This window comes from Lycorma delicatula, chromosome 12 (assembly GCF_047948215.1).
Source record: "Lycorma delicatula isolate Av1 chromosome 12, ASM4794821v1, whole genome shotgun sequence".
Lineage (NCBI taxonomy): Eukaryota > Metazoa > Arthropoda > Insecta > Hemiptera > Fulgoridae > Lycorma > Lycorma delicatula.
Genome location: NC_134466.1, coordinates 39879424 through 39888461, shown reverse-complemented (window position 1 = coordinate 39888461; position 9038 = coordinate 39879424).

Here is a 9038-nt window from a genome sequence, read left to right as displayed (position 1 = left end):
CCACATAAATACTAACCTACATTTAATATTTATATAAAATGGTGATAGTGTATTATCCCTAATTGCAAAATTATAATATAAATATTTATACTTATATTACTTGGAATCGGTTATTATATACTTCCATATGTTAACTAAGGTACATTTTTCTGAGAGACTACTTCAATTAGATTCATAATTGACTGTGTAGTTTGCGACAATTTGATGAAAGACCTTGTAAAAACAATTTTTTAATTTTCTAGTAATTTTTTCTTTTACAGATGGAAAATTTTACACATAAACTGAAATATTTTAAAAGGTGTTTGCAATTTTTAGTAAGTCAATTCATCAGATTGTGCATCTGAATGAAATGAAAAGGTTTTTAAAAATCATTACACTATTCAAAGAATAGTGTCCTCAAATGCCATATGTACAACCATTCCCTCTGTAAATCTGATAACATTTTTATCTACAGGATATATTGCCAAAACATGTGATACACTACTGGGAATAAGGGATTAATAATAACAAAAAATTTTGATTGTGAGAAAGGGATGGTTTACCTATTTTTGGAGAAATGAGATAAACATTGTACTGAAAGAAGTGCAACAAGATATCTTTTCCATTCTTATAATTAAATACCCAGTACGGATGCAGCACATAACTGAATAGTTTATGTTCTCCAGAAAAGAGGTGTCCTCAAAGAGAATATTTACCCAAAATTTAAATGTGTGGAAATATTACTTACAACATCCTATTTGGATATATGTCTCACCTTATATAATTATGATGTTGAACTAGTTGTGAATAGCATTTTAATCAGTATTCATATATGTGAAATATAATCTTTAGTTTCCTTTACCTCATTGTCAAATCAGTATATACTTTACTATTGCTTAAATTTAACCTATATTTGTCAAAAGTTATTTCTTCAATAATTATAGATTGTGATAATTTAATTACAACCACAAGGTTATACATTATATTAGTGCTCCAAATGTACAAAATGCATTGTGTTTACTTGAAATATACTTTGAACAGTTAGCTGAAATAATTTCTTTACTACTTTGTACATGATCCTTTGGTTCACACCAAACCATAGGTATACCAAATGGCAAAGCCTTCCATGTACCTTTCAGCCATTCTCTTGTATACAGAATAGTGCATACTGTATGACAAGTCCATGTTTTATACTGATTTTACGATAAACTCACCACATATATAACAGGTATCCACATCATTTACACAGTTTCGAGGCATTATAACATTGCACTGTTAAAAAATTTAAGACGGCAATTAGACTGAACAAAATTCATTCCTAAATCCAAACACAACTGTGTTTTAATTAATCATGCACAGACATGATTAATCTTGTCCATGAAGGCTCTCTCTTCAGTATTAGTTAAACAATAAAAAATGAACTAACAAAATACAATATGTGAAAAATAAAAAATGCTTTAATAAAAATTTTCAAAAATGGTGGGTTATAGAAAGATTCTGAGTTCATATTTGTTTTCAGCATAAAAAAAAAACAGATTATATGTTTGTTTTTTAAGCACATAAACATATGTTTATAAGAGTAATATAAAAGTCAACTTGATTCAAAAATATCTTAACCAATTATGCCTTTATGAATTGGTTTCTTACCTTAACCGGATGTTGAATCAATTTTCATGAAATAGGTATCAAATGATACATCCCAATCTAATAATTACGCTTTATATTCGTGGACAACCTTAATGAAATAAGAACCTTAAGAATGACAACAAACTACAATTTTTTTCATTTAAATAAATCTGAAACTGTTCAATAAATATATACATATATTTTGTAACAGTTTGTATGAGAAATATTTTACAAAGATTATTCTTAAAAATAAACAAAAAATACATTAAAGAAAATCGATAAATGTTTCATCATAATTTTTAATTACAATTTTGATATGTCCTGAGATAATTTAATAAGGGTCAATTGTAATATATGGGAGTTTAATCATAGGTATATGTTAATTTTTAACCATCTTACAGTTTTGTATTACAATGAAAAGGATACCAGAAAATTTAATAGACATGTACTGAAGCTGACAAAAATTAAAAATCTACTTTATTTATATTTAATTTTTTTAAATGTCTAAATGTTTTTAATAATTTTAAGTTATTTTTACCAAAATCAAATTTAAAATACAAGTGAAATGGTCTGATAGTTCTTGATAACATTCATTAACAACCAGAAAATAAAATTTCTATTTTTTAAGTTTGCCCGCAACTAAAATAAAATCCCAATTACGAGTATAATAATGATTCTTTTATGATGCTGAAAATATTGATTTTTCATAGAATAAAAATAGTTGGTTTGTATTATTTATTCGTACACATTTACATATATATATATATATATATATACATGTATACGTGTTTCTAAAATGGTGGGCTGGCTATACTTTTTTGCATTCTACTTGTAAAACTAAACAAAAAATATCCTTAGGAAAAATAGAATTTCTCCTTAGTTCTCCTCTTGTCTACCATGCGTCTTTGTAAGTAATTAATTGTACTGCAGCTTGCTCCTGACTCAACTACACTTACCATCATCTAATAAAATAAGATTTGTGTATAAATGCATCTTTAACACAACATGGGCCCAAGCAGAACTTGTAATTAATTGTACTGCTGCACACTGGGGTAATAGTAACTAAAAAAAACTTTTTAACCAATATATATATATATATATATATATATATTTATTTCTAAATTTTAATTTTTTAAAAATAATTGATTTTGATGTAATCATAAAACTGAATACAAACTTATGATGCAGATCCCACAAAAATCGATTATTATTGGTAAATTTACTTTTCTGTTTACTGTGTTTTGGTTAAGTTTCAGACAACATAAATAATTGAATAATTTTTGGCCAAAATTAATCAAAAATACATGGCATCTTTCTTGTTTGTAGTTTTACTTTTACAACAAAGTAATTTATTTTTTAAAAGTAAATGTGAGGAACAGCTAAGCAGATAACGTCAAGACAAATAGATGTAATTGAAGTAGTAGTAACAGATTAAATGGATAGCAGATGAAACTTCAATACTGAGGAGAAATGTGGGGTAGAGCAGATTAAATTATAAGCCTATAACAGGCATACATTCATATTAGGACTGGTAATTATAAAGGTTAAAAAAATTATCTTCATGAAGATTTTGGATATACCAGACTATCAATAATTTCTTCCTTAGTTTTTAACAGATTTATATTTAAAGACAAATAAATAATAATAATTAAAATATAATTATATCACTTAAATCTTAGATAATAATTTTAACAAAATAACGAATAAAAGGTTAAATTTCATCTAAAACTTTTATAAAATTTTAGGTTATAACAACAATTCATATTCTTTTTTCTTAATTATAAATAACAAAACCAATTTTATAATGACAGAAAATGACTAGTTACAAAAATTCCAATAAAATAAATCATGAGTAATTATTTTATAAATAATTAAAATAATATTAATATACTCTTTAATTATAATGTATAATATACATAATAATATAATTATATGTATAGATTAATCATTAACAATAACTGATGGCATGGTTTTGTAATAGCATTACTAGATCTAACGCATTAAGAAATAAAAAAAATCTTTGGAAAAAATTGTTGGATAAAATTTGCCTAATTAGGAAAAATATATTGTACTAAGATGTAAATCCATTTTACTGGCCACAGGATTTACTCAATAGACATTACAACTTTTTGCTTATTGTAAATCAATGGACATAAAAAACAGAGCTTCCAGACTGGTTTATGGGTACATCCCACAATCAGATCACACTAAGAATCTATTAATTCAACAGTTTCTAGTATCCTACATACAACTATTTTGATTAGACCTACACTTACAGAATCCAAAATTACTTAGGGATCACGGATAAAAAGAAGAAACAGACTGTGAGAAAGGGTAATCTAGATGAACCACAATACACGTACTTGTCCAGAAAAAACTAAAGGTTTTCCTCAGACAGTGTCCATTCTGTTTACAACCCATGTAGATCATAATATTTTTGGTTGACCAATATATTTTTTTTAAATAAAAGTTTGTTTATGCCCTTAATAAAATAGGTATCTAAGAATAAATCATCTTTGATGAATCTGCTTTTAATAGATTTTGACTGAATGCTTTCTATTTTTTTCAGTTTCCTTTTTGTTTTGTAGCTTTTCTCTTCCTATCTTAAGGATCCCATTTATTCTTCATTTTCTTTATTAATTCTTCACCTTTGTGATCTTTCAATCCAGACAATTCTGTGTAAGATATAACAAAGATGTTAAATCTTCATAAAATTCTGCCTATCTTCTATACTTTGTTACTTATTTTGTCAATCCATTTTACTTTCTCCATTATTCTGCAGAATTGCTACTATTAAGAAATGTCCATGTACTTCTATTTCTTTTTTCTAATCATTTAAAATTTAATTCCATATAACAAATTCTTAAAAAAAGCATTTGTCAAACCTCTTTTTCTATTAATTTAGGATCATTTTTAGTATTACTTGGACAAATTGAACATGTTTCTCCATAATTATTTTGTTTCTTACTTCCTACATTCAACTTCTGTTTTCAAATACTTAAATAGCATACTCAACCGTATTTTTTTCTCAAAGAAAAGTAACAAAGTGTAAGAGGTGTATGAACCCATCCGCTGAGCAATATAAACTATTCAGTCAAAAACCCGTAGGAAGGTGCAGGCCTTTTTACTAATTATAATTTTAATATAGATAAATGAACTTTTTAATGGAAAAGAGATTTGGTAGATAATATTACAAATGCTTGTTACTTGACTGCGATTGGCAACATCTACGATACATGATCTATGAATCCAACTCTAATATAAGTGGACTGGACTTTACACATTTCAAAATAAATCTAAAAAAACGTAAAACCAATATTTAACTGTGTTGTATATTAATTACATCCAGTAACAGCTTAGACAATCCATGCCACACTAACCACAATAAATTTAACAATATTTAACTCAATGTAACAAATCACCAATGAATTAACAATGTAACATCAATAAGTAAATTATAACATTTATAAAATTTGATTGACAAAACAATTATAATTTTAGATTATCTATTGCAAAACAATAAAATACATTTTAAGGAATCACTTTTTATAGATATTTTCAACACTTTAGAAAAATTAATTTTTTTAAAATACTGGTGGACTGTTGGTTAGAATCTTATTTAAAAACATTGCATTTATAAAGTTTGAAGTGGTTAAGAAAACTGTAACATTATTTGAAAATATATCACTTTTAATAAAAAAAAATTGAAAAACTTTTTTTATTTTTTAATACCCAATCACTGATGTCAACTTTTTAAAAAGTAATTATTCAGTAAAGACATGGTATGGTATACGAACCTTACATATAAATAAAGGTAATAGACCTTTATACGAACCCACAATCAGGTTCATATAAATAAATAGACAAACATAAAAAATTTCATCAAAGTATTAATTTTTTCAATTTACTTTACTAAAAACTAACTCTACTTGTTACCGATATAAAAACAATACAGTATAAACTGCAATATAGAAAAAGGCCACAGAAAGCATGTGCTTTCTATGGCATTTATTTATATTACTTATCTGTTCAATGGTAATTTTACAATAAAAATTCTATAATATATTAGCAGTTATTAAAAAAAATAAAAATAAAAATACTTTTATTTTGTTCTATTTTCTGTGAAATTTACTGATGAGTCATCTAATATTCTCAAAATTTCTATTATCTTATGCCACATGGTTGATTTGAGACTTTAAATAGCTAGAGTTATTCTTCATCTAGTTATAGAACCTGTTGCCTATTACATATCTGGATCATCAGGCTAGGATGTATTGTTAACTGTTAATCAATAGATACTTCTTGTTGTGTAAAACTATATGTGCTTGAAAAACTTCACATAAAAGTTAATTAAATCTTTTAAAATGAAAATATATACTAAAATCTTTCAAACAATTATAGTAAAAGAAGTAATGTTTTAAAGACTGTGTTGTTTTCAATTAATCCTAATCTGAACACTAATGTTAATTACATGAAGGAAGTAAAATTACTTATTTAACACTACAAAAAAAAAGAAAAGTAAAGTTAGGTATATTAAACTAGCTTCAGCTGTTAGGTAGCAATTGACAGTTCTAGTAAATAGTTGTTCAATAACACGGGGTTACATCCTTTTAACCGGTTCTACAGAACATACATAAATTATTAGAATAATACTTACACACAAATTATAATCAGGAATTCCTTCAAGATGCCAGTAACTGATTACCTTATTCTATGTAAAAATAGAGATAGTAACAAAAATAGCAGTAAATATTTTAAAAAAATTACATATAATAAATTAAATCATAATTACATTTACCAAATTTTCAAAAGAAATGTTTGTAAATTTTCTCCTACACAATATTAAATCATTTGCGATACCTACTATTAAGTTTTGTATTGTCTTTTTATGATTATAAATTTTAAATATTTATAAAAAAATTAACATTGCATTTAATGAACATTACATGAAAGTAAAAATGAAACATTTTAATCTCAACTGTCTAGTTTACAAAAAAAAAAATAATACATGGCAATATATATTTTTATTTTTTCTGTTATTATAATTTTATATACAGCATATTAAAAAAATACTGGAAATATGTGGGTGCAATAAATGTCCAGGGCAAACTATTTTATTGTTAGTGTGATATGGGGTTCAGGGGACTTGTATGGTTGGAGTGTAATAATGCTCTAAAATAGAACTGAAAATAGCTAAATGTAACTATTAAAAAAATGCCAACGTTAAAAGATAGATGGTGCTGCAATCAAATTATGTGTAATAAGACTTGTGAGTTTGTATTGCACTATAAAAATCAACACTATAAGATGACGGCACTTGTACCATCTTATGAAAAATTCAAACCAGACTGTTACAAACCTGAGCAGAAGTAAAGTAAATACATGAGATCTTAGATCTAATACAAACATAACAATGAGTAAGTGAAAAACCAACAGTTCACCAATGTAGCTCAAGAAATACCAGTAACCAAATTCTGATTCATTTACTAAAGGTAATACAAAAAATGAAATGAGGGTGAACACCTCCTGTTATAAGAGCTCTTGATAATATAAAATAATTTTAACAACAAAGTATAAAATAATACTTATATTTATTCAAAAGATATATTGATGTCATTCATTACGTTCAATAAATCCTTCGGCTATGTAATTAAGCTATATTAAATTTTACCTTGTTTACGTTTATTACATTTTATTTATAATATGATATAATTAACAGAGTTTTAAACCAATTTTTTATCATTTTATTATCTAGTTTTAAAAGTCACATAACTTCACCTTTAGTTAGTTATTATTGCCAATTAAATATTATAGAGTAAAATTAAAAAAAAAATTCTATATTATAATTCCCCAATTTATTTTTATTATCAATAATAGCCTATCTATGAATTTTTATATGTTTATTTTTAATTGAAGTAATAAGTAATTAACAATTGATCAATCTTTTATGATTTTTTCAGTTAAAATTAACTGAAAAAAAACTAATATGATTTCAAAAATAATTCTTACATTCTTTATTGCTTGTTAACATCTACAATGAAGACATACATTTTCTAAAATATATAATCGTATTGTTGTATTTTCCTAACACTCTTGTTGCTGCTTGATTCCCATTTATTAACTAATGTTGAGAATGTTTGGCATAGTTCAATGGAAGCTGGTGGTGGTGTGGTCATTTTTTACAGCCAACTATTAATAGTTGATACATTAAAAAAAATTCATTGTAAAATTATGGATGATATAATTAAGGTATTTACATTACAATTTCTACATATTAGAAAAAAGATTGTAAAAAAGAGTTAAGTAATTACTTCAAAACATTTATAAATTGATATTTATAAAAAATGGAAAAATTTATAATTTAAAAATTATCAAAAGAATATGTATAATTAATTTTTTCATAATTTTATGATAAACAATGATGATGGTAAAGGATGGCTGAAAATAGTACAGTTTAAACAACTGATTACTGGTATTATGATCACAAACTAAAACATAAATCACAGTAGACCTGTCATATGTAAAAGTAAAATTAGTTTCTACAATATTAATTTGTACAAATGTTTACCTGCAGGTGTACATAAAAAACACATTTATTTATTTTATTTTATCATAAATTCAATACAATTCTGCTATAATGTAATTCAAAATAATGTGGAAGAAGGATGTGCTAAAAAAAGAATTGTAATCAGTATAAAAAAAAAATTTGTCTACTTTTTAGAAAACATATTAAAATGCATTTTAATTATGTACACATTTAACTGTGTGAAAAATTGAACAGAATAATAAAATATGCTAAAAAATTTATTTTTTTAAAAATTATACATAGCTGTAAAAAAATATTAACTTCAAGCAACAAAAATAACTTGCTTTTTTTCAAGTAACTATCCTAAATCTAAACGTTAAGTTATAAACATTCACATATGTTGTGTTAATGCAGTAATATGTTATAATATAGCATTACAGTATATTACTTTATGGTATTTTAAATTCAAATCGGTTAGTACAGTACTGCATTTTTAATTAGGCTATAAAGGAAGTTCTTAAACGACTACAGTATTCTGAAAAAAAAAAGTGAAAATAAAATCCAGCTACAAAAATGTAAGAACTGTACTACTATACACATTCAGTACTATATTTTTATTTTCTACATTTTATATTATCCCAAAATATTCTAATTTTTATTGTAAAATTTTGATTGTGTTACAATATTAACTCTTTTTTTTTTTTTTAATCACTATCCAAAAAGTAATGCAGTTAACCTATAATGCGGGTATAAAAGTTGTCTTCAGATGGCCACGTTATAGCAGGGTTGTACATGTTTTAAGTGACATAACCAAATTAGGTGAGCTGGCATGGAACATGACACACTCAAATATAATAATACAATATCTTAATAATAAGCATCTCACTTGCTATTGTTTCCTATTGTC